At 39.6% G+C, this 25,995-nt stretch overlaps 1 long non-coding RNA gene across 1 annotated transcript in view; it reads left to right on the top strand.

Moving 5' to 3' along the window:
* The first annotated feature begins 21,302 nt into the window (after positions 1 to 21,302).
* The window catches only part of LOC146889936 (uncharacterized), a 61,419-nt gene continuing 56,726 nt past the window's right edge, over positions 21,303 to 25,995 (top strand). Inside the window, exon 1 of the long non-coding RNA XR_014999464.2 lies at positions 21,303 to 21,461. This is a non-coding gene — a long non-coding RNA (uncharacterized LOC146889936). The remainder of the gene's footprint in view (positions 21,462 to 25,995) is intronic.

Genomic DNA, 25,995 nt, shown 5'->3' with positions numbered 1-25,995 from the left:
AACCGTCATTATGAATTTCCTTTCTTCATGTCCTAACAAAAAAGATTTATGCAATTTCTATATCTACAGTCATCTATAAAATGAGATGATTCTTTTACTCCAAGGATAGCACGGTGTCAAGGCTCTTCTGTGGATTGTGATTCAGAGACAAAAAACAATATACTTCACCACAACAGAAGTAATAATGAGAGTATTCACTCATAATTGGCATTTAGACATAAAGTAAAAATTATCCTGCCTACAAATCACACTCCGTGGAAACTACACAACAAAAAAAGACCCTAGGAGAAGCATTCATGGATTCAATCTACATGGTATTTAGAAAAAGACAAGATCTCCTGAGTAATTGGGAGTATAGAACACATGGAGAGGGTTGACGAGAATGGGATAAGAAGGGAGAAGAGTGGAAAAAATACATAGCTCAATAAAGCAGTTTTTTTTAAAAAAAAGAAAAGAAAGTAAGAATGAGAAAACATAATAACCTTGATCTTGAGATTTGGAGTGAGCAAAACAACTGACTTTTACTTCACTCTTTATGACTAAAATCAGAATATGTAAGTGTTCATTTAGATATGTGTAATTCAAGAAGTCTTATCCTTCAAGTCTAATTCTTCACTTATTGAGAAAATACAAGCTTCATTCAAATCTTTTGATTATGCAGAATATAAAGAGACAGTGATTGAAAATCAATAAGGAAATTCTGATCTACCACGAGGTCTCTCCCACATTTCAGAATCCCATGGCCCATTAACACTGGGGAAACAGTGACTCCTGTGACCACAGTTGCACCTACCATCCAATGAAATGAAGGAGCTTAAGGATAGATCATGCACACAGCTTTAATCCCAGTTCTTGGAGGGATAGGCAGATGGATCTCCTTGTGTTCAAGGTCAACATGGTCTATAAAGTGAGTTCCAGGACAGCCACTGTGGTTAAGCAGAAAAACACTGTCTTGAGAAGCAAAATAAAAAATAAAAAAAATTAAAAAAACAAGAGAGGGAAAAAAGAAAGAAAAGAAAGATAATGACTGGAGTGAGAGCCTGTTCGTTTATTCCTGGCTACCTTGACCCAAAATAACCACACAGACACTGTATTTTTTATATATTACCACACGAGGCTCATAGTTTATCAGCATGGTTCCTGCGCATCTGTCCCTGCAATGGCTAAATGGCCTCTCACTGACTCCATCTTCTTTCTCTGTTTAGTTTTCCTTCCTAGCTGTACACTGGCCTATCAGAGGCCATCATGGCTTCTTTATTCATTAACCAATGAAAGCAACACATATAGAAAAGGTCTTAGCACAAGGGTGGGAATTGAAGAACTTAATGTGTTCAGTGTAGATCAGCAGTTTAAAGGTTCATTTCAATGAGAACTGTAATAGATAATTCCTGGAGTAGAGGGATCCTATTCTTGCTTCCATATAGAAAGGAAAGACTGCTTGTCTATGTCATATTTTCCTGCCAGTTCTTACACACATTGTGTGTCACATGAATAGTATTACGCTGTAGTTACTTCATTTATAAAATGGAGAAACAAAAGTATGTTAAAAAGGCAAATATGTAGTTCAATGTTGTCAGTGATATTCATTCAGATGATCTTGGCTGCCATATTTATTATTGATAATCAATTTTGTGGTGCATTCCCATGAATATTTTTTTCTCTTCAGCCCTCTATGATTTACAAGTATAAAAAGATGTTTTAAGTTAAAAAATTCATGAAGAATCAAGTTAATACTGAGTTTTGTAGAAAATTAAATATATAAAACAGTTGGAACAATGTGTAACGAAAAATTGATGACTCTTAAAATATTTTAAGAGCTTTTATTTTACTTCAAGTATTTAACATAGGAAGGAAATGTTACGATGGCATTGGAGATGGAAGGATGAAATTGCAGACGTTAACAAACAGATCACTAAGAGCTGCTTACTTGATTCTCTCAGTTATCAGTTGTCTATAAATTCTTCTATAGTTATCCATGTAAAGTACCTTATCTTTATTGGAAAAAATAAAGTGACAATGACAAAAAGCAAAGATGAGGGGAAACAGTGATGGAAACTCTTCCTGTACTGTTGACTCCTACCACTGGACAGCGAGAGTAGTACCCACATTAGATGCCTGGTTCCTTCTCCTCATAGCTATGCTAATATTACAGTATATCATTGTGTGTTCTTCTATGAGTGCTGTTTTTTTTACTTTATTAAAATACAGAGTTTACTTACTCCCACATTTGTCAGTGGAGTTGGATGTTTCCCTTCTTTAGAGCTTTTATTGTCCTTAAAGAACAACATACATCTTGAATAGATTTCTGTTCATTCAACCGGAATTAATTGTTCATATAAATGGTGACATGTCTTCCTTGGAACGAAAACAACTTTAGTCTATACTCTTGTGCCCAGAGTCTGGAACCCCCCAAACCACCAAGAGACCAGAGTCAATGCAAAAGCAAAGAGAATTTTGAATTACAAGTTAACTTGGGTTCTTTATCCATCCAAGAGAGCTGGAGGAGTACAGGAGACTCCCTAGTTCTGGGGGTGGGGCATTCATTCCAAGTAGGGTCACGGGATGCATCTGAGGGTCTGGAAGTTGCATAGTAACAGTCTCAGGATTGGGCTGGAGGAACCTGTCATGAGATAATTGGTCAGTTTCAGCTGTAGAAAGGTTGCTATATCTGAGTGCCATCCCTGGGGCAGTTACTGCTGCTGCTGCTGCATTTGACCATATAGGGAAAGTATATTCAGAGCCCAGTAGCCAACTTCTGTGACTTCTGATTGGTTCCTTTCCATATGGAGAATGTCTGGCAGTTTCTTCACAGTATTAGGGAAAAACAAGCAAAGGTCAGGCCCTCAGGATAGAGGCTACGTGACAGTTTCTCCCCAGTGATTAGGGTAAGACCAGAGACTCAGCACATCCTGCTGAGTCAGGGCCGTGCATCTTGCTGTATCTTCTGTGTAAGCACTCATGGCTGCCAAAGTGGGGGGCTTGGTGAGGGTATGGACTTTTCAATACTTTCATATTTGTTTCAATGTCAAAAGAACTAAGTCCTTTGGGCATTTTGAGATCCCCCCCATATTTCTTAAATTTCATGAACTATGAATTATGGTGTTAATCACTTAGAGTTTTTTCTGTTTTGAACCTGGAGTAAAACTTACGGAATTGTTCATTAATTTTTACTTTTTTAACTTCATTTTCTCATCATGAAAATCATCATAATCATCACCTAGAGTATGAACTCTTAAGTCAGTTGAAATTGCACTGTGAGATGAAACATAAGTTTGCATGTGAACGTCAGATACTCCAAGGTACAGTTGTGAGAAAATAAAAAGAATATTCTATAATTCAACGCCTTGTCAATCTTTCAAAATAAGTTGACATCTTATTTGAACATTTGTTTGCCACAACATAGTTACCTGATTCATAGAGTCTTTATACAAGTACCCCAACCTCCTGATGCTCTTATGTTGAGATAAATTATGAAATAGATTTCTATGAATGTGCTTTTCTCAAGACAGTTTGTGCTTTGTATATTCACATGGTCCCATATAAATTTCTGTGTAATTTGTCAAACATTTATAATGCTATTGCCAATAGTCATTATGGATTTCCTTTCTTTGTATCATAACATGGAAGACTTATACAGTGACTCTATCTACAATCATCTATGAAATAAGATGGTTCTTTCATTTCAAGGATGACACTATGCCAAGGCTCTTGTGTGGCTTGTGACTTAGAGTTATAAAAATTTAGATCTCATCACAATAGTAGTAACAATGAGATTATTCACTTATAATTGGCTTCTAGACATAAAGCAAAGAAAATCCTGCGTACACTTCACAACCCCAGAGAAAATAGACAACAAAAAAGACCTTAGGAGGTACACACATGGATCCAATCTACATGGGAAGTGGAAAAAGACAAGATCTCATGAGTAAATTGGGAGCATGGAATTCATGGAGAGGTTAGATGGGGAGGGAGGAAGAAGTAGTGTGCACAAAATATGTAGCCCAATAAAAACAGTTTTTAAAAAGGTAACAATGAGAAAACAATAAGCTTTATCTTGAGATTTGGAGTGAGCAAAGCAACTGTCTTTTATACTACTTTTTACTACTCAAATCAGAATATGTAAGTGTTCATTTAGATGTGTGTGATTCAGTAATCTTTATCTTTCCAGGCTAATTCTTCACTTACGGAGAAAATAACGTTCCCTTTAACTCTTTTGATTAAGCAAAATATAAAATATAGTGATTAAAAATCAATTATGAAATTCTGGTCTACCTACATGTCTCTCCCTCATCAAAATTTATGGTCCATTAACGCTGGAAAATCAGTGACTCCTCTGCTCACAGTTCCTCCTAACATCTAATGAAATAAAGGAGTTTAAAGAAACATCATTTAAAACATAAGAAAGGAAAGATGGACCAGGTGGTGGTGATGCACACCTTTAATCCCAGTTCTTGGGAGGCAGAGACAAATGGATCTCCTTTTGTTCCAGGTCAACCTGATATACAAGTGAGTTCCAGGACAGCCACAGTAGTTACACACAGAAACCCTGTAATGAGAAGCAAAATAAAATAAAGAAAAGAAAAAAAGAAAGGAAATATGATGTCTACAGGAAGAGCCTGTTCATTTGTTTCCAGACCACCTTGACCCAAAATAACACAGACAGTGTATTATTACCCTTTTTGTCCAATAGCTTAAGTATATTTTGAGCCAGTTCTTATACCACAAATAACCCCAATTCTATTATTTTATATGTTACCCCGAGGTTCATAGTTTATCAGCAGGATTCCAGCACATTAGTCTCCTGCAGCGGTTAAATGAACTCTCACTGAATCCAACTTCTTTCTCCCATCATTCAGTTTAGTTTTCCTGCTTACCTTTAATCTGTCCTATAAGAGGCCATCATGGCTTCATTCATTAACCAATAAAAGCAACACATATACAGAAGAACGTACTTAATACCGGGTGGGAAATGAAAAACATAATGTGTTCAGTGTGGATCGACAGTTTTAAAGGTTCATTTCAATGATAATTGTAATAGATAATTCCTGGAGTAGAGGGATTCAATTCATGCATCCTTATAAAGAAGGAAAGAATAGTTGCCCATGTCATCTTTTCTGACCATTTCTTCTAAAAACTATGAGCGCTAACACTCACATAAATAACATTATGTTGTACTTACTTTATTTACAGAAGGGAGAAAAAAGTATGTTAAAAAGGCAAAAATGTAGTTCAAAGTTGTCAGTGTCGCTCACTCAGATGATCTTGTGGTACTATATTTATTCTTGATCTTTAATTATGTGGTATATTCTCATAAATCTCTGTAACAGAATTACAGAAAGTTTTATTCCAAAATATTGATTCTGGTAAAAAAAAAAGAAGAAGGCATGTTTTCTATAAGAACAAGAGAAGCTCATAACCACTGAGGATTAGATCTTGAATAGATAGATTACTGTTCATTCAATGAGAATTAATTCTTCATATAAATGGTGACATGACTTCTTTGATAAGAAATCAACTTCAGTCTTTATTCATGTGCCCAGAGTTGGGACCACCCCAAATCACCAAGAAACCAGATCCAATGGATAAGCAAAGGTCTTTAGAATTGTGAGTTAACTTGTATTCTCTATCCTTTCAAAACTGTGTGTGAACTATGAGGGACTCACAGGCTGCAGTGGGGTGGGGCATTTATTAGGGGTACAGCCAAGGGGTGCATCTGGTGTTCTGGAAGTTACATAGGAACAGTCTCAGGATTGACTGTCCTGAGTTAATTGGTCAGCTGCAGCTGCAGAATGGTAGCTATACCTGGAGGACAATCCTGGGGCTCTTACTTCTGTTTCTGGATTCCACCATTATCAGTAAATTAAAGTCCAGAGCCTGCCAGCTAACTTCTGTGACTTCTGATTGGTTACTTACTGTATGGCCAATGTCTGGCAGTTTCTCCCCAGTTATTAAGGCAAAGCAGACAAGATCTGACCCTCAGGATAGAGGTTATCTGGCAGTTTCTCCCAAGTAATTAGGGCCAAGTCAGGCAACTTTAGGTCCTCAGGATGGTGGCTATCTGGCAGTTTCTCCCTGGTAATTAGGGCAAGGTTTGGGGTCCAGAACATTCTGCTGATCGGGGGGGGGGCTACATTTTGATGTGTCTTTTCTGTAAGTCTCCATGGCTGCCAAACCAGGGTGCTGTATGAGGGTCTGGGTCTTTCATTACTTTCATTTTTATTTCACTGCCAACCGAACTAGGTACTTTGGGAATGTGGAGAATTTTTCCCACTCTGTTTTTTAAGTTTCTTGAGCTGTTATTCACAATGTTAATAGTTTTGATTTTCTTTTGTGGTTTGATCCTGGATTAGCACTTACAGAGTTCTTTATTAGTTTATATTTTCTTAACTTCATTTTCTCATCATCAAAAGCATTATCATCATCATCATCATAACAAAACATAATACTTCTTTTGCCCCATCTTCTAAATCAGTCATTCTTTTTTTTTTTTTGGTTTTTTTTTTGAGACAGGGCTTCTCTGTAGCTTTGGTGCCTGTCCTGGAACTAGATCTTGTAGACCAGGCTGGCCTCGAACTCACAAAGATCCACCCGCCTCTGCCTCCCGAGTGCTGGGATTAAAGGCGTGCGCCACCACCGCCCGGCATAAATCAGTCATTCTTTAATCAACAGGTGAAAATCAGTCAACAGATGATGCTCATTGTCATCATTGTCCCTTTAAGATGATAAACATTCCAAAGCTGAGAAAAAATTTGAAGTCTAAGGGGACCATGCCTAGACCATCTACCTTGTCTTCCATGACGTGAATGTGCCAACTTCCAAATGATAGAATCTTGAAGGAACTAACTACGGGCTGTTCTTCATAACTGAAACACAGAACAACGTGACAGAAGGGCTTCTGTGTAATTTTTTTATTCATGTATTGATACTGAAAAAAGTGTCAAGAGACATGACATTACCCTCACCAAAGATACCAGGATTCTGATAATCAGATATTCTGTATTCATTATCACACTTCACAAGGATCAGTCAGCAAATCTTATAAATCACTTAGTATATACAAAATAGTTAAATACTTAAAGAGCAATGGGACACCATTTATTTTTGAGTATCAATAATTACCATGTTTATCCCTTTATATACACTTTTAACTTTCTGAATATGCATTTGTTCATTTATTCATTTGTTTGTGTTGGTGGGTGCCATAAGTGCAATATGTACATGTATGCATCTTGGCATGAATGGAAATGAGAAAAAATAACTTGATCTTCACAGTTCTCTGATTCTATCATTTGAGTCCTGGTAATTGCAGTTCAGTAGAAGAGAAGAGCTTAACACCCAGTCCCTGTACTTCTTAAACTGTCTTAATAGACCCACTTGAGATATTTTATATTACTTCTTGTACTTCAAAGGAGACGCATGCATACATGAGTGTGTGAGTGTGTATATGTGTGATTGTGAATATTCCCACAAATATTCTAGTAATGGTTTACCTTTGTTGCTCTTTCCCTTATTGGTTTTCTTGGTAAATTCACATTCAGTCATACAAAATTTAAACATTTCAGATTTATGGGGGAATGAAAATCATATGTTCACAGGGTGGTCTAGTGCAAATTTTAGGCAAGCTTGTCCTGTGTATCAGTAGACGCACACTGACCAACAATACACACCAGGAGGTTAAAAGTTTCCTAACAGAGTTTGTGGTGATGCTACATGCTGGCAGTAATCACTAGATAAAAGTCAAATGAAAAAAGGGAAGCCTGGTATATACCTTGCAAAACAAAAAATTAGTATGTTGTCAAGTCTGTGGTTCTTCCTAAAATTGTTTAACTATGTTCCTAATAACTAATATGTAGCACATAGGTGGGTCCTGAATCAGAACCAAGATCCTGAACACAGTTTGATTGATCTTAAAAAGAAACCCTTGTCAGTGTCATTGTGTCAATCATGTAGTGTACAGGAGCAATATGGTTATGTTAACTCTAATGAATGAATATTTTTCTGATTTTCATGATTAATTAGGATACTTTACTAGAATGATCGATGAGAAGTTCCTAAGCCTGGATTGATGGGACACTAATTATAGCCAATCAGTAAGTCTAGAAACAGTGTGGATATGGGGGGAATATCCACATTCTTAAATGAACAAACATACATTTCATAAGGTTCCAGAGGCCCATAGCAAGTAAATGTCAGAATTCTGCTGTCCTTCCATGTCACCTGGGTACCTTGTCCCTTTAAGAGACAAGATCATCCTACCCTCAATCTCCCCCTTTATGCCAAGGCAAACTAATCTGCCTCCTCACCTCTCCTTTCTCTCTCTCTCTCTCTCCCGAAGTCCTTCTTCTGAACTCTCTATCTTTTCCTGCTTCCCCCTTCTCCTCTCCTTCTCTCTCTCTCTCTCTCTCTCTCTCTCTCTCTCTCTCTCATTTCCCTCTTCCCTCCACATTCCCCTTACCCTTTATTCTTCCCAATACTCACTAAATAAACTCTGTATCCCAGCTCCCTCCACAAGGTATATCTGCTTGTCTCCCACTCACTGTGGTCTCCCACCCATCCGGGTACCTGCCAGCATCACACCACCGGTAAATTTTTTATTGGTCCTGTCACTCAGATCACACGTTAAGTTAAAAACCAGTACAGTCAAGCTTGGACAGAGATCTCCAGGCAGATTCTATACTGTGGTCATAACTTAAAATATATCCCCAACAAATACCTCTTGAACTCTCAGAGATCATGGGGAATATGGCATTTAAATGTTTAATTATTAAAAGGATTTTCATAACAAGGAGAGAATTTGACTTCTTGCAGCAGCATCCCGTTTTTTTTCAAAAGAAGACAGAAGACAGACGGGCAGAGAACAACATCTCTCCACAATTCGCTTTATCATATAATGCGCTAACCACTGGGTTGATCTAAACTCCTGAAGATTTCCAAATAGTGGACCTAATAACTAAAATTGATAGTCTAACTGCTCAGGCCAAGTTAGGCTTGTCTTCCTTCATATTTGCTAATCCACAGGGTCTTCTAAAGCCTGGGAGGCCTACGCCAACAGAAGACAAACACAACCCGGGTGCTCCTGCCCTTGACAACAATGGAGAAACCTGAGGAGTGGCTCTAGGTAGTCAATTCAGTAAGTACTCTGTTTTTTTATTCAATAATCAAGTAAAATTCTATTCTTCTCAAAGATCTCCGATGTGATTTGATGGCTGAGATGTTTTTTCAGTTTAAAAGGACAACCTCACTTAACAAATTTCAGTATAGCTTCTTACCATGTCCTAAAGAAAATGCTTTTTAAGATAGACAAATGCAGGCAATTAAAGTCTGCACCTGCAAGTTATAAAGGTGTGAGGACAAATACAAGCTATCAAATTTCTCTCTCATGCTGCCTTTCATAGTCTTATCAAGATTTTGAGTTCTCTTGGGTCATTTTCTAAAGACATTTTTTTTTTGGGCAAAAACATCTGTCATAGTCATTCTGGCAGAAATATGCTGCTCTTTGTACAAACTCTTTGTACAAGAAAAAATTCGAAATTAGGTAAGTGGAATGATAAGAAATTTTTCCTTGAGTAAATTAACTCCAGCAGCTGGGGAAATCTTCCAACTGAAAGATTTACAGTGGCATGACCCTGGCAGGTACTCTGGTGGGTGAAAGGCCACAGAGGGTCAGAGGCAGACCGATATGCAGAGAGAGCTTCGGTATAGAGTTTTATTTAGTGGGTATGATGAAGGATATAAGGGTAATGGAATTATAGAGGGAAGAGAGAAAAAGAGTGAGAGAGAGAGAGAAGGGGAAAGGTAGAGGCAGTGGTTAACTCTTCAGAAGAAGGACAGGCAGAGAAAGAGAGGGATAGAGAGAGAGAGACAGAGACAGAGAGACAGAGGAGAGGAAGAGAGGAAGAATTTACAAAGTTCTTGTGAGTTCCATAGATCTAACTGAAGCATTCACCTTAAAGAAGTCAGATGCACCCCTCTCTCCCCTGAAAGAGATCAGATATACCCCTCTCTCAATTCCCTAGTCCTGACACTGTCCTCTCCCCCAATGTTCTTTACAAGGAGTTAAAGAAAATTTTTTCTTCCTAACGTTAACCTTGTCCTCTGCTCTGCCAACACACTGCCATGTCAAAGAGACACTGAACAGTTCTACATCACAAATTCTGGACAGGAGAAACACAACCAGCTACCCCAGAATGTGACCAACACCCAGCTTTCTCAGGTGTCCTAAGACTCCAATGACCACCAATCAGCAGGAAGTAGTTGAGAAATCAATATCTCCATCCCCCTTAAGCTGTTGACCATATCTCCTTGTCTTTTTATGATAAGAGAAAGGTGAAAATGTTATAATTCAGATGCCCTTCCCTGTAACCTGGGTACCCTGTCCCTTTAAGACCCACCCACCCTCAATATCACCCTGCTCACCAATGCAAGCTAAACTCACCTCCTGCCTCTCTTCCTCTCCTCTGTCTCTCTCTCTCTCCCTCTCTCCCTCTCTCTGCCTCTCCTTCTTCTGAAGAGTTAACCACTGCCTCTCCCTTTCCCCTTCTCTCTCTCTCTCACTCTTTTTCTCTCTTCCCTCTATAATTCCATTACCCTTATATCCTTCACCATACCCACTAAATAAAACTCTATACCGAAGCTCTCTCTGCGTATCAGTCTGCCCCTGACCCTCTGTGGCCTTTCACCCACCAGAGTACCTGCCAGGGTCATGCCACTGTAAATCTTTCAGTTGGAAGATTTCCCCAGCTGCTGGAGTTAATTTACTCAAGGAAAAATTTCTTATCATTCCACTTACCTTACCTAATTTCAAATTTTTTCTTGTGAAATAGAAAACTGAGTGTTTTGATGTTGTTTTAAATCCTCCAGTGTTTTAGTTAAGGTTTCTATTGCTATGAAAAAGAACCATGACAATGGTAACTCTTATAAGGAAAACATTTAATAGGGGTGGCTCACTGTATGAGCCATCTGGGAAAACTCCAAATTCTTTCTCCTTGTCTGATGTCAAAACCCTCTTTATGTCTTCATCTTTATTCAGCTCTGTTGACTGCACCACACTTCTTTCTCTAGGGCTGCTGACATTCCCTGTTAGTAGCTATCCTTAGCAGAAATCCTATTACTCTGACATCTTTAACATATTGGGTTCTCCAAGGCAATCCAGGTTTCAATGTCAAAGCTTCATGAAATGGTATCTCTTGACCCCCAATCTTGGAAACCCCTGATTTCTGCTCAACCTCAGCATTTTCCTTAGGTGTGGACACAAACTGCATAGCCTCTTTTATCTATGCTAAACTCTAAAATCAGTACCGTGTGCCCAAAGCCTCCAAGTTCTTCTTGTCAGGGATGGAAAATGCTGCCCTCATTCAATTACATTTTCACCAACTCTCTGTTTTCCATAGTTTTGTTTACTGCCCTGGCTTGGCTTGCCTGAAACTTGCTCTGTACACCAGGCTGGCTTTAAACTCAAAAATGTACTAGGCTGTTGTAGGAGGTCATTAGTTCATTTCCTGGCCACCCATTTCCATTAATCTGTGTATCACCAGGAGATTGTGGCCTATCAGCAAATTTTGAGCATGTCTATCTCCAGCAATGGATCCATGGCATCTTCCTTAACTAAACCTTCCTTCCCTGATGCTATAGATCAAGCCAGTTTCTTTATTCATTAACCAATGTAAGCTACACATAGACAGAAAGACCTCCTATACTACACGAGAAAACCTAAAGTCATCATGAGGAGGAAATCTCTATTTTAAAGACATGCCACCGTGATCAGGATGTAGGGAAGAGTAGCCCTAAGTATCACATGTTTATACCAGGATAGTGTACCAATACAGGGACAGACCAGAATGTGTTGCTTTGCAGAGTCTGGAAGACTTGGGCACTTTGGCTATAAAAAACATTAGTGGTAAGAACTCAGTGAAATGTTCTATTGGAGTTTGGGCAATAAGAATATAGAGAGCAATGAAAACAACAAAGCCCTGGGTTGCGAAGTTTCAGATGGAAGGAAAGACTCTACCTGGACATTTGCATTAAGAATGATTGGTTCTAGGTAGCTGAGGATGAAGAATGAGCTATGATTAACAAGATGTCGGAATTGCTAAAGTGACCTCTTTGCCTTGCTGGATAATGGATGCTGGCCACCTGGGGCTAAACAATCAATTCTGATCAACGAGTGACCAGCAGGGTCATAGAGGTGAAGAGTTCTAGGAAGTGTTTCTTCCTGGGCAACTCCAGAAATGGACAAGTTTGAGTCTACTGATGCTGTGAAATTAGGAGCCCCATAAGTGGCACTGATTTTGAAGTCTTGCAGGAGTCATGTTGTGAAATGGTACTGTGTGGCAGTAGTGGAGGCCCTAAAGAGAACACAAGAGGTGCTCTTAATCAAAGTGTAGTCCAGTTTCACCACAGCTGTCCAGTGTTTTCATGTATGAATACCAGGATATGGCCACCAAGATTAGTAGCATCAATGAAGTAGAGTCAACCAGAGCCTAGAAGACAAGGTATGTGTGTTTTCAAGGGCAGAGATGGAGAAGAGACCCAAACACCTAGGAAGACCACCAAAAATAGTGAGTTGACCCCAGATATTAGGTTTTGAAATTTTACACAGGGGAGATTGATTTTGGTTTGTTCAGTTTATTCCTTGATTATTCCCTCTTCAAGAAAGTAAGAAAGTGATTATTTTTTTTAATTTTACAGGGGCCCACAATTGAGAGATTTTAAATATTTTTTTAAATGAGATATGGGAGCTTCAGAAACAATCTGATATAAATGACACTGAATATTTTTTAAAATACTGGGTTTTTTTTAGTTTTTTCTGTCAATTATATTTTTTGCTTTATGAATAATACCATTCAAAATTTCCACCTCCTCCGCTCCTCCCATTTCCCTCCCACTCACCCACTCACCCTCCCCCCTCCCCTTCCAGTCCTAAGAGAGGGCAGGGTACCCTGCCCTGTGGGAAGTCTAAGGCCCTTCCCCCTCCATCCAGGCCTAGGAAGTATGCATCCAAACAGACTAGGATTCCAAAAAGCCAGTACATGCAGTAGAATCAAAACCCAGTGCCATTATCAATGGCCTCTCAGTCAGTCCCCACTATCAGCCACATTCAGAGAGTCCAGTTTGATCACATGCTCGTTCAGTCCCAATCCAGCTGGACTTGGTGAACTCCCCTTAGATCAGTCACACTGTCTCAATGGGTGGACCAACCCCTCACTGTCCTGGCTTCCTTGCTCATCTTCTCCATCATTCTGCTCTTTATCTGAACCTTGAGAGCTCAGTCCAGTGCTCCAATGTGGGTATCTGTCCCTATCTCCATCCATCGCTGGAAGAAGGTTCTAAAGTTAAATTCAAGATATTCATCAGTGTGGCTATGGGACAAGGCCAGTTCAGGCACCCTCTCCTCTACTGCCCAAGGACCTAGCTGGAGACTTCCCCTTGGACACCTGGGAACCCCTCTAGAGCCAAGTCTCTTGCCAATCCTAAAATGACTCCTTTAATTTAGATATCTTCTTCCCTGCTTCCATATCTACCCTTCCTCCATCTCAACCATCCCACTCCCCCAAACTCTCCCCAATCCTCCCTTTCTCCCTTCTCTACCTCCTCTCCCCTTCCCCCGTACGCTCCACCCCCATGCTCCCAACTTTTGCCCGGCAATCTTGTCTGCTTCCAATTTCAGGAGGATTTATATATGTTTTTCTTTGGGTTCACCTTTTATTTAGCTTCTCTAGGATCACGAACTATAGGCTCAATGTCCTTTGTTTATGGCTAGAATCCACTAATGAGTGAGTACATACCATATTCATCTTTTTGGGTCTGGGTTATCTCACTCAGTGTAGTGTTTTCTATTTCCATCCATTTGCATGCAAAATTCAAGATGTCAAATGCAAATTAAAACAATTTTGAGATACCATCTTATACCTGTCAGAATGGCTAAAATCAAAAACACCAATGATAACCTATGCTGGAGAAGATGTAGAGCAAGGGGAAAACTCATCCATTGCTGGTGGGAATACAAACTTGTGCAACCACTTTGGAAATCAGTGTGGCAGTTTCTCAGGAAACTGGAAGTCAACCTACCTCAGGATCCTGTAACATGACGGCCGGCTTGCTTGTTGGGGTATCTGCCCACCCAGTACCCCACAGCCGGCAAGCCACAAAGAAAATCACACACAGGACTCCATAAGATTATAAACTGATTGGGCCATTAGCTCAGGCTTCTTGTTAACTCTTATAGCTTATATTAACCCATTATTCTGATCTATGTTAACCATATGGCTTGGTACCCTTTTCAGCTGTCAGCTCACATGTTGCTTCCTGATTGGCCCATTAGCTTAGTCTACTTATTAACTAATTCTTACATCTTATGGTAACCCATAATTATTGTCTGTGTTAACCATGTGACTCAGTACCTTTTCCAGCTGTCAGTTCACATGTTGCTTCTTCAGTGATCTGGACAGGAATGCAGGAGGGAGCTTTCTCCTCCCTAGCCTTCTCCTATTCCCATTTACCCCAACTCTACTTCCTGCCTGGTTGGCCCACCTATACTTCCTGCCTGGCCAATCAGCGTTTTATTAAAATAAATGATTGACAGAATACAGACAATTCTCCCGCACCAGGATCCAGCAATTCCACTCTTGGGAATATACCCAAGAGATGCCCAATCACACTACAGAAGTATTTGTTCAACTATGTTCATAGCAGCATTATTTGTAATAGTCAGAACTTGGAAACAACTTAGGTACCCCTCAATGGAAGAATGAATAAAGAAAGTGTGGCACATATACACATTAGAGTTCTACTCAGTGGTAAAATACTGATTTTTTAAGGTGTTTGAATTTGTAAGGCTGTTGACCTTTAACGTGTTTTACAATGTTTTATGCTGTGATATATTTATTAATGTGAGTTTATGAGGAAAAGCAAGAAAGGAAAAATACTTTCAAGAGTTAGGTTTGTGAGTCACTTGGCAAGGGTAAAATTGTGTGGGATAGTATTGTGTTAACTTTACACAAATGGAAGATATCAGGTTGTACTATAGAACTATGGTAATGCAAGTCAAATGGATTTTGAATAAAAACAGACATGTGAATCCATCTAAACTATTTACTTATTCAGACAAACAGACAGAAAGACAGACAGACAGATAGACAGACAGGTATGGAAGCTCTTCAGGAGTAGTTTTTCCAAAAAAATCTTTAAAAGTTCATTATCACTACTTAGTACTCCTCATATTTCCCCTAAACTATTCTCCCATCCTTAGCCAAGTGTAATACTTTTTGGGCCACAGTTTCTCTTTCACACTTCTTACCACTCTGTATTTACTACCCTACAATGGAAGTCACTCATGGTCCCTTATGAAAGGACTATTTTTTTATATAGTACAAACCTTTAAGTACTTATCTTTATTAATCTTTTCCCTGGATTCTTTGAAGGTAGCTTTACCATGCTTTCTTCAGAAAATTTGTTCTCCAATACAATGAAGTTAAAATATCCTCATTATTTCCTTGGTTATAGCTGTCATTTATAAGCCAGTACTTTTATGTGTCTTTGACATTTCAAAAAGCTTATGATAGTTCAAGTTAGGTCTCTCTGCTTCCTTTTTGTGGTGTGAGATATAAGCTGCTGCTCAACCACCTGCTCTTCCCACTCAAGACATAGAAGGCCAGAAAGAATATTTTGATACTAGTATTTTAATTTTATTTAATTATTTTTGTTTATGTTAAGACTGTGTCTCAATATGTAATCCTGGATAGCCTGAAATGTACTGTGTAGACCAGGCTGGAGTTAAACACAAAACAAACTATGTGCCTCTGCCTCTAAAGAGTTGGAATTAAAGGTATGTGCCACCATGTCTGGACTCTGATAATAAAATTTTAATTGTAAAAGTAATTAATGATAAAAAACAAACAGCACATTTAAAAGTGGGGAAAAGAATTTTGGGCATATTGGCTCATACCTGTAATCATATCATTCAAGAGATAGAAGCCAAAACATTATTACAAATTTGAGGCTCGCCTACATTACATAATGGCACTCTTTTTCAAAGATCCAAAAATAAAGAGAGGGTGAAGCACAAAAGAAATTATGTGTTGGGAAGATTAACAAGGAGAGTATGCCAATATTCAGAGCCAAGTACAAGCCCAAGATACATGAATAAAATGCCTATCATATGTAAGCTAGATTTCTGTGCAATGAAAAGGAGGGATTATGGGAAAAATGAGGGCACACATATTAGACTTCTGTCAGGAATGATAAGAACAATAAGTACACAATTTTTTACATTTCCAGATAGTGTACCCTGTACCCTTTCGTTGAATGTTAAGATCCAATAATTCCTTACTACTAGGACAGTTCTATATATTCATGTTCACTAGTTATTGAAATAGGTCAGAATAAATACTCTTCTTTATACAAATGTGGTAAGTAGTACACAGAATTTTAAGTACCTTGCCCAGCTAACAATATTGTCAATGCTAGAGATAGAATCAAAAGCACACAGTACAAAGGCATGGATTTATCTGTAGAGTAACATAGAATAGATGCTTCCACACACATCATACAATTAGTTTTATTCTTACATGCCGCTGAGATGGCTATTCTCTATTTCAACTTGATATCAAGAATCACATGGACACCAATCTCTGTCTTGCTTGAGCAGGATTATCTACATTAATTTAATTGGGATGGGAAGACCTGTTCAGGACATTACAAAAATGAAGTATAGTAGCTGAGCTCTATCATTCATTGCTCTCTGCTTCTTGATCAAGATTGACCACTTGAGTCAAGTCTGCCACTGTGACTTTTTCACAATGATGGGATTATGTGTACCAAACTTAACCTTTCTTACCTAAGTGGGAGGGTATTTTATCTTAGTCACAGAAAATATAACTAAGACAGTTGTTCACTTGCAAGGTAAAAATAATGTTCCCAGCCAGGCAGTGGTGGCAAACTTTTTTTTTTAATCCAAGCACTCCATAGGCAGAGTGGATCTTTATGAGTTGAAGGCCATCTTGGTCTATAGAACTAGTACCAGGACAGTTGACGTTACAAATAGAAACCATGTCTCAAAGAAAGTGCAACAGCAACAAAAAGAATCATGTTTCCATCACACTTCACATATATGTCCATATATATGTGTGTGTGTGTGTTTATATATATGTAAACAAATTATATTTTGGAAAAAATACTGTAAAGCAAAGCTGCTAATTTTTAGCACTTTTTTTGCCAAGTTGGGAATCCTTAGCATTGGCCTTTACACTAAATATTGACTTTCTGTATCTTGAGTCAGGATCTCACCAACTCAGTGCATCCGAAGCAAACATATTAACAATTTTACACAATTTAGTTATAAATTATATGACTAAAATTGTATTCTATTTAAAAATACAGGTATTTCTTTAGGTCCTACAGTACACTTATGCCACCTTGACCTACAATATATTAATAGGTGACAAAAAATCTTTCTTGGTTTTCTTATTTTGCTGACTTCCATATAATCCTTGAATTTTGTGAGTATTGTGTAAAATCCAGAAATCAGACTAATCAAAATTGAACAACTTATAATCTCTGTGTTAGGAGGCAGATGCTCATGGAATAGCCCAAGTTTAAGGCCTACAAAGCAGCTTCCTGGCCAGATAGGGCTATTGAGGGACACACCATCTTTCATAATAACAAAAGAACTAAGACTGATTGAAAACTTGCCGGCAGGCATCCTCTCACAATTTTTACAAAACAAGTCTACTGCACTGTAGTTTCTTTAGCTATCTCATGTCAGGAATCAATATTTGAAAGTATATTGAGATTGCAGGGGTACAGGAGTATTTTTTCAGCATACATTAACATTTTCAAAATCTGGCTCTAGCTGCAGAGGGACTGACTCTACAGCAGGAGCACAGCAGGTTTCAGGGTGCTCATCCCCTCCTCACAGCATTGCACAAGTTGAGATAGGAGCATCCTTATCTGCTCATTCCTACCCTGCAGCAAATTCCGCCACACTGGGACAGCTCCTGATAGTGCTGCCAGGAGATAGGGAGCTGGGCATGCAAGCACAGGAGCTGAGACAGCTGCCCTCCTGCTGTAAGTGTAGATTATAAGAGCTTGTTCACCTCTGACCAAGGGGAATGGCAGCTCTTCTTCACTTGGCTGCTACAGTAGCTACACTTTCTCTCCCCTTCCCCTAACTCCACAGACACAGCATGATGGGGTTCTCAGAGGCTCTCTTTCTGCAAGTATTAGGTGGAAAAGGGGAGATGAATGAAGCAAAGGCTAGGGCAATGTTTGCTTTATCTACCACCAATGAAAGATTTTCTGGAGGAGTCCCTGTGTACGTTTTTTTTCTTCCTCTTCAAACTGGACTAGTAAACCTTGTTGGGCACTTTACTTCCAGAGGATTATCTTATGTCTGTTTGAAGTAGCCAACATTACTGATGAAAAATATAAATTTCCTTTAAAAGTCATATTTGTATTAATTTATTTGATTTAAAAAATACCAATCCAAGTTCCCACTCCCTCCCCTCCTCCCATTTCCTCCAAACACCCTCTCACCACACCCCATCCTGTCCTCAGAGACTATAAGGCACATTACCTTGGGATGTGCCTTGGGATATAGTAGGTCCAAGACCTACTATATCTAGGCTGAGCAAGGTATACATCCAAAGAGAATACGATCCCAAAAAGCCAGTACATGCAGTATGGAAAAACCCTGGTGCCACTGCCAGTGGCCCCTCAGTCTGCCCCAGCCATGCAACTGTCACCCCCATTCGGGGGAACTATTTTGGTCCTATGCTTTTTCATTCCCTGTCCGGCTGGGGCTGATGAGCTCCCATTAGCTCAAGCAAACTGCTTCAGTGGGTGAACCCATTATGGTCTTGACCTCCTTGCTCATATTTTCATTTCTTCCACTCTTCAACTGGACTTTGTGAGCTCAATTCAGTGCTCCAATGTGGGTCTTTGCCTCTGCCTCCATCAGATGCTGGATGAAGGCTCTATGGTGAGATTTAAGATAAGCATCAGGACAAGTCAAGATTTGCCCCCCTCTCCTCTCTTGCCCAGGGTCCTGGGTGGGGTCATCGTTTTGGATTCCTAGGAATTTCTTTAGAGCCAGGTTTCTGCTAACCCTATAATGGCTCCCTCAATCAAGATATCTCTCTTCTTGCTCTCATCTCTGGCCTTCCTCCATCTCAACTATCTCATTCCCTCAAGTTCTCTTCTACTTTTTCCCTCTCCCCTTCTCTTCTCCTCCTTTCTCTTCCATCCATCCTTGATGTTACAGTGTGCATGGTTGATTTTCAATCCAAAGTGCATTTGGAACTCAATATGGAGTTTTCTTTACCAAGTAGTCTTTGGCTTGCGGCCAGGGATATTACTATTTCAATATCATAGATACATTTATTGAAAAAATGAAATGTATGTATATTTAAAATTCAGGAATTGACAGGCAGTAGTGATGCACATCTTTAATTCCTTCACTCAGGAGACAGAGGCAGACAGATCTCTGTGAGTTCAAGGTCAGCCTGGTCTATAGAGGAAGATTCATGGTGGCCAGGACTGTTTTATAGAGAAATCTTGTCTTAGAAACCAAAAAGAAAATAAAATTCACAAGTTTATCTAGATTTTAGTTTGCTTATATGCACGTTCAATAGGAATCTAACTTACCATGGCGTAAAAGTAAAGAGCAGAGCTGGAGACATAGGTCTGTTGTTAGCTGCAACTTCTGCTCTGCACGAGGGCTGGAGTCCAGTTCCCAGTCCCGTGCCAGGAATCTCATAAGTGCTACAGCTACAGCTCTGGAGATGAACAAATTCACTTCATTAACACCTCTATATGGAAATTCACACACACACACACACACACACACACACACACACACACACACACACACGGAAAGAGAGAGAGAGAGAAAGAGAGAGAGAGAGAGAGAGAGAGAGAGAAGTTCGCATACACACAATTCGAAATAATAAACTCCAGTTTATCCTGATAACTTGTGCCTTTACTTTCTGCACTTCAAAAAGCAGAAGCTGGTGGGTATTTTTGGGTTTAACCCCAGCATCATCTACAAACTGTTTTCCCACAAGGTTGGAACAGGGAGATACTGACTCAGAAGTAAACAAATAAATAAAAATAAAATCTAGAGCATGGGAAGTATTTTTTGAAAATGAGTAAAGAAATTTCACCACTGAGTGTAACCCAACACTTTTATGAAAACAATTATTGTATCCATGTCCATGGTAAGGATATCACATTACCTGAATACACTTGAAATTTTAAAAATAAAAAAATTACTTCCCTGCAAGAGACTTGATTCTAGAGGGGTTCCCAGGTCCAAGGAGAGGTCCCCAGATGGTTTCTTGGGCAGCAGAGGAGAGGGTGCCTGAACTGGCCTTGTCCCATAGTCATACTGATGAGTATCTTGCATATCTCCATAGAGCCTTCAACTGGCAATGGATGGAGATAGAGACAGAGACCCACATTGGAGCACTGGACTGAGCTCCCAAGGTCCAAATGAGGAGCAGAAGCAGGGAGAACATGAGCAAGGAAGTCAGGATCACGAGGGGTGCGTCCACCCACTGAGACGGTGGGACTGATCTAATGGGAGTTCACCAAGGCCAGCTGGACTGGGAGTGATGGAGCATGTGATCAAAATGGACACTCTGAACGTGACTGGCAATGAAGTCTGACTGAGAAGCCAAGGACAATGGCACTGGGTTTTTATTCTACTACATGGACGGACTTTGTGGGAGCCTGGTTTGTTTGGATGCTCACCTTTATATACCTGGATGGAGGTGGGAGGACCTTGAACTTCCCACGGGCAGGGAACCCTACTGCTCTTAAGACTAGAGAGAGAGGGGTAAGTGGGGAGGGGGAGGGAAAAGGGAGGTGGGGAGGAGGTGGACAATTTTAATAAATAAAGAAATTAATTAAAAAAATAAATAACCTAATTTATGCAGAATGTTTTAATGTAGCATCTTTTATTTGTTAGTGATTTCTGCTGCCAGTACTTCAAGTGTCTAGCATTTTGTACCTTCTCCAGTTTGGGTTATATTTTCCTAAGCACCCCTTCCTAGGCAGATCTAAAGTGGAATATAAATTAAGGTTATGTGGTCCATATCGCCCCCAAAACTACTTTGAATTTGTTGTTGACCAATTTATACAGGTGGTTATGAAAGCCATCTTTTCTCATACTAGTAATAAAAGAGCTTAAAGCTCATGGATGCCTGCCTTACATCATTAGGTTCAGAAAAGATCCTTGAGCCCCTGCAGCCTGGCAAACGTGCACGCATGCGTGATTGCAGCATTGTGCTAGCTCACTAGCACAGGGTGGGGGTTGGGAGTGTGAGAGGAAAGTCAGTGCAGCAGCAGGTCCTGCGCAGAGGAGAGGGAGCCAAGATGCCTGTCACATCCACCTGAGGAATGGCCAGCAAGACAGTGCAGCAACCAAGGTCAGCTCCCTCTGGGCCCTGCTGTATCTATCACAGGTGTGCATAATTTGTGTACTTAAGATTTACAAATTTGCTGGGATTAGAAAATTATTCTATAGATCTCAAGTCTTTACTCAGATGAATCAGATCAGAAAGCTATCAGGTCTCGGGACCTGGGTTCTTTTGTCCTTCTCTGTGTTACAATGGCTGCACAGGGCCCCTCCCCTTGCTCCCTCAATCTGTTTTGTCGCTTTAACTCAGTAGTATTACGGGGTGAACATTAACATTTCAAAGCCCAGACAATATTTTGGATTATCGTTGTGTGTGAATAAGGGATATTAAACAAATAGAAGTAAACATTTGTTCTGGTGTAGGGATGTCGCACAGAGGTAACATTGCTAACCGCAGCTAATTGTCTGTCATATACTGAAGGCTGTGAATGGATGGAAGCACTTGAGAGTTAGCATTCACATGAGCAGGCCGTAGCGGATTGCACCTGCCAGTCTCTGAAAGGTTAAGAGGATCGAGTGAGTATAATTTCTGATGTTACCATAGTTATAATAAAGGAGAGGGGTTTCCCGAGTGGCTGCAAGATAGAATGATGGACAGAGTGAATCAGTATCTCTCTCTCTCTCTCTCTCTCTCTCTCTCTCTCTCTCTCTCTCTCTCTCTCTGTGTGTGTGTGTATGTGTGTGTGTGTGTGTGAGCGCGCGCGCGCATGTGCGTGTGTGTGTTTGCGCATGTGCATGCATGCTCTACTTCAGGATCACAAGTGAGGAGGGGGCATGTCAGCATAATGGCCAGTATGTGGATAGGCAGAGTGTTTTCCCCATACAGAGCTGTAGTTCATATGGTGGTACAGAATAGTACATGCTTTCCATGATTTTGTCAGGTGATCTAGTTTGTGAACATGCTTCGGTGTCTTTATGTATTTTTTATATTTATTAGTATATTTGATTTTTTGAAATGTAGTCCTAATATGACAATAGACTGATGCTTTGAGAAATTCATAGTTTTGATATGTCATCTATTTCAAGATTATAAGATATGCAAATGGCATGGAGAATTTGTCATTAAGCACCCGTTAACCGAGAAATCCACAAGGTTGCATCCCATTTTTGTTTCTTTGCTTGTTTGTTTGTTGGGTGTTCAGTTTTGTTTTGTTTTTCATTTCTAAACGGTGTTTGTATTTAATTTTTTCTTTTATTAATAATTGATTTTTCTCATACATACCATGATTACAGTTTTCCTTCCTTCTAGTTCCTCCCCACCTTTCCCTGAGTTCCATGTCTCAGTCTCTCTGCTATAATTGGAGTCTGTGTTGATATCCATGGCTCATGTTACCACAAGGGATCATAGGAACAATGGGTTTTGAGATCTGAGGACTATGCTGAGCCAGCTCCACTATTTACTGACCCTGAAATATCTCTACCCTTGTCTAGACTCTCCAGCAAGAGAGATGCCCCCACCCCTCATGGGAAACCTGACCCCCATATTTGGGAGGTATGTTCCTACCCCTCACCATGGACATAGGAGAGCTGGCTCCACCCCTCACCTGAGGGAGGGACAGTCCCAGTAACCAGAACTAACCAGCTCTACTCAGATCACATTCTGGGCCTTGGGTTGACCCAACATCTACACCACATATGACTTTATGGAGCATGTGAAGGGACTCATGCTACAGAATGATAGCTGCAGGGTCTCCATGACACTGTGCCACAGAATATCCAAAAGTCTGGTGATGCTGGTGTGCAGAGGCCAGAAGCCTTGAATCAGACCCTTGACTCATGGCAATGAAAAGGGACATACTGCATGACACACCACGGCTTCCAATATCACTGGGCTGAGTGAAGAGCTATTGGATGGACAGGAAAGATGGTGGAGTGAGGCTGTTTTCTTTGTTTTCTTTGGTTTTAAATGAATATGGGGGGTCTTCTAGGGGGATGCTGCAGGGGCAATGGGCAGATACGTAGGGACAGGGAAGTGAGTGAGATTGGGGTGAATGATGTGAAAGCCCCAAAGAATCAAAAATTATTTTATATTGAAAAGGAAAAAAGAACATCATTATCTTTTCACATAGCATGAATAGCATTTTCTAGAACTATGCAAGATAGCCATCAAGGACCTTGCTGGTTAGTTGAAGGTGGATGTCTCCTTGCCCAGCAAATAAAATGTGTGATGTGTTCAACCACATGGTCTTACCATGAAGTTTTACGGGGAAACAGAGAATGTTTGCAATCATCAATTTGGTATTAGATGCTTTCAGAGCTTCTCTGATCAATAACTCCTGGGGAAGTAGCCCATGTCTGCCACTAAGATTTTCATTAATAACTCTTGTCTTCTGGGAATAACATTTCGCTAATGTTAACTAATCTTAGTTGAACTCTCTAAAGTGTGTGTGTATACACACACACACACACACACACACATATATATATACACACACACATATATATATACACACACACACATATATATACATATAGATAGATAGCTCTAATGTATATAATGGAGTTTCATAAGGATTCTTCATACATTTTTCATTTTGCTGAACACAATCAGCTAGCCTTCAGCCAACCCTATGACCTATCCCCATTCCTGTTTAAACATTCAGCATTCAGTATTCCTTCTACATTCTCTTATAGTATATACGCTCTAATAGTCTCACTATTGCTTTAACTAGTATGTAAGTAAGTATATACGTTCTCAAATGGCTTCTTGGCACACACTTCCTTTCACTTAAACCTTGATGGAGTCCCTCATTTTCCATACCTGACCACATCCCTCTCTTCTACCCTTCTGCCTAGAGAAACTCCCTTTCTAAGTAATTTCCCTAATATTATACTGCCATTCTTCTCTAAGTGTATGCCTCTATGACAGTTTCTAGTTCCTATTTTTTGTATGGGTTCCATATACACACCTAAAAGAAGATGTTAAGTAGGGCCCTCCTGTGAGAGAAAACATTGAGCATTTGTCTTTTGTGGTTTGGATTACATTACTCAATGTCTTTGTTTCTTTGCATTTCCATCCATTAACCCGCAAATTTTGTGATTTATTTTATGCCTTGCCACTACACATCATTTCTTTGTGTATGTACATCACATATGCTTTTATAATTAATGTTTGAAAAGTGTTCTTCCATGAATTATTACTGTTTGTGTGTGTGTGTTGTGTGTGTGTGTGTGGTGTGAGGCACAAACACACACACCAACAACATCTTTGTAAAGTTGGAGGACAAACCTTCTCAAGTCTGTTTTCTCCTTTAACTGTTTGTGTTTCAAGGTTTTCACATTTACCCTACTCGGGTATCTTTCTGTAGAGAGAGGAATAAGAAAGAGATTTTGTTTTCATATGCAAATTTTACATATGTGGTGGAGCCATAATGCGATCATAATGTGTATAATGAATTGTTTCCTGGACAGCATTGTTAGCAGTTACATTTTCGGAAACATAAAATCTTTGTGTTAGTGAACTTCAGTTTACTTCCCAGTCACAATGGCTGACATAGGAGGCTGAAAGCTCAAATCTTTAAATACTATGAGGAAGAAGAGGAAACAGATGATAAAACAATAAACACTGAGAAGAAAGAGATGCTACACAAGACTTTTCATCCTAAAACCCACCACCTCACACCTGTGATGTACTTCCTCCAGGAAGGACACACCACCTATACATTGCCATATAGTTCCATTGCCTGAAAGCCAATTCTGTTATCTAAATAACAGAATCTGTGGAGAATATTTGTTATACAAATGTTCTCAACTACTCCCTATTGTAATATACCTGCCAGTTCAGTTCAACCATTCTTATAGGCCCCTGGCAAAATAATTTGGCCCTTGCCTTTCCATGGACCAAACTACCTGCTGAGGAGCCAAGGGTTGGGCGACTAATATCTGTCCCCAACACGATTTGCCGTAGGAGATAAATGAACACTGAACATTCTGTGGGAGATAATTACCTATCCATAGAAAAAGTTAATTTTTAAAAGACAACTTTCAACAGATAATGTTCCCATTATGTAGCCTTGGCTAACCTGGGCTCAGTATATTGACCTGACTTGTCTTACCTCACATAAACTCTCCTCTGTCTTCCCTATGCTGGGATTAAAACTATATACCCCCCACACTGCACCTCAAACATAATCTTTATCACCTGCATTATCTAGCATTTATGGCTTCGATAAAATGCTGCATAAGCTTCAAACTCTCCCAGAAGCTGAGTAGTACAGATTTGTCTTTTTCATAACACTTTCCCCAAGCATTCAATGCTCCATACTGATCTCACATTTGTCCATGAGTGAACCCAGAAAGACACCCTGTCTACTTGAGCCAGTCCCTGGTGCCTACCTAATTGGTTGTTTTAGCACTTTGTAAAACAATTTTCCATGCTCGTCTAAACCCTTTGAACATGATCTCACACATCTACTGTCCACTCAATAATACTTGTTCTTCCTCCATTGTCTTGTATTCCTTTGGTGTTAATAGGGACATCTAATACCATCTTCCATAGGCTCAGTTACTACAGTGATGCTTGTTGCTCTGTTGTGTTCCAATAACTGATATTCATGGGGATTTTGTATTGTAATAACTAG

This window comes from Myodes glareolus, chromosome 24, assembly GCF_982192425.1.
Source record: "Myodes glareolus chromosome 24, mMyoGla1.1, whole genome shotgun sequence".
Classification (NCBI taxonomy): domain Eukaryota; kingdom Metazoa; phylum Chordata; class Mammalia; order Rodentia; family Cricetidae; genus Myodes; species Myodes glareolus.
Note: the sequence above shows the minus strand (reverse complement) of the source record. Positions and strands in the feature narration are given on the sequence as shown.